Below are 1698 nucleotides of genomic sequence, written 5' to 3'. Positions count from 1 at the left end.
CACTCGCCGCTAAAGACAAGCTCGACTTAGGGTTCTATAATTGAATATATGAGATTATATGCTTAAGTTCTTGGTTGAAATATGAATGTATTATGTTGTTTGATTATAGGGAGCATGAGATACTGATAGGGCTTGGCCCTTGACTATTGTGCGATGAGATTGAGGCATGCTGATCTGCATTGCTATCGCATGTGAATGAATATTTGGATAATGGTTTGTAAACTAATTGTATGTGGTGAACTGCCTGAATTGAACTTATATGTTGTACTTGTTTATTGGCTTGTAGGAAGCATGATAAAGTGTGAGTATACTTGGTTGTAAGGAAACTTGGCAACTAAATGTATAGTATTGTGGACCTGTGTTTAATATGCTTTATGTATGCATGATTATTGTGGTTATTTGGACAGGGTTGTGGATTGATTCAGAGTGTGAACCTCAAGGCTGAGGAGTTTAGTCAGCGAAGGTGGATGGATTCAAATTGTTTGCGCCCAGAATGGTTAAGTGGACTTGGCATTGTATTATAGGGGGTTGCAGATGGTAGTTGGGGTTGGAAACCTCCATCTTCCCCTGAAAGTCGCAGAAGATATTCTCTAGTATATGAGTAGGCTGTGGGGTCTAATAGTTGAGACTAGATGGAATAATAGCAGACTTCTCTAGGGAAAAAGTTGCTTTGCCTACTTTGACATTGAAGTTACCAGTGTTGATTTAATATGAGGATATAGACAGATAAGAGTATTATATGGAAGGCTTATAAGGCGTTAACCTCTGGTTTTGAGGAAAGTTCGGATTCTCCTAAGAATTGGTCGGTGATAGGCAAAGCTAATTCCATCCTTGGTTATATGAAGGAGAGAGGTCATAACTAAGAGGTTGTGCTAAGTATTTGTGGCAGAAGGATGCCTGGAAATGGTACTCAGACTGAGATATTGGCATGATGGGTTGGAAAGAACTCAGAAGGCGATTTGATGAAAAAGGTTATAATGACATAGTTTGAGCAGCGGAGACTAATAGGCTTATAAGCTTGATTTGGAATGATAAGGTAATGATTGTGTATGTCAATGAGTTTTGTGAGTTGGGTAATTTATTTTGGGAAATTGATACAGGCAGGTGTAGATGGGAATGATGACCCATGTAAGGATTAAACTTTGGAATAGTCCAAAGCATCAGGGCCGCTCCAATGTATGAGATCTTTGTCTGTATTTTGACATCAGGGAGGGCTATGTTATTTGACATTTGTCTAAAGAGGTATAGAGCATGAATGTCATAGAGCAAGAGATGCAAATGACAGTATTTCCGTTGGTGGGATTCAATAAGGACAGACTCTAAGTAATTGAAGCAGAAGAACCCCAGACAGTGCTATGGCACCTGGTTTTGATAGGAAGGGGGGTCTGATTTACAAGATAGATGTCAGGGCAGTGATGGGAACTGGTGGGGTTATCTATTATGCACCAGAGGCAGGGAACTTCACCTGGAAAGGCGTCAGGTGAGGATACAACTTCTACATGGAATGATTCGAAATGTAGGGATGGATTGCCCATGATTAGGGAATGGGAGATTAGAATTCCTTGTTAGATTCGAAGCCCGAGGTGTAGAGTCCCAGAATGTTTACTTAGTTAGCTAGTTAGTAGTAGTTGTAGTATTCTAGATTTCATGGATTTTGGTTCAAACCGGGGCTTAGTTGGAAACTCCTAGCAATAGTTA

Source organism: Humulus lupulus, chromosome 4 (genome assembly GCF_963169125.1).
Source record: "Humulus lupulus chromosome 4, drHumLupu1.1, whole genome shotgun sequence".
Taxonomy (NCBI): Eukaryota; Viridiplantae; Streptophyta; class Magnoliopsida; order Rosales; family Cannabaceae; genus Humulus; species Humulus lupulus.
This window is presented reverse-complemented; position numbering follows the sequence as displayed.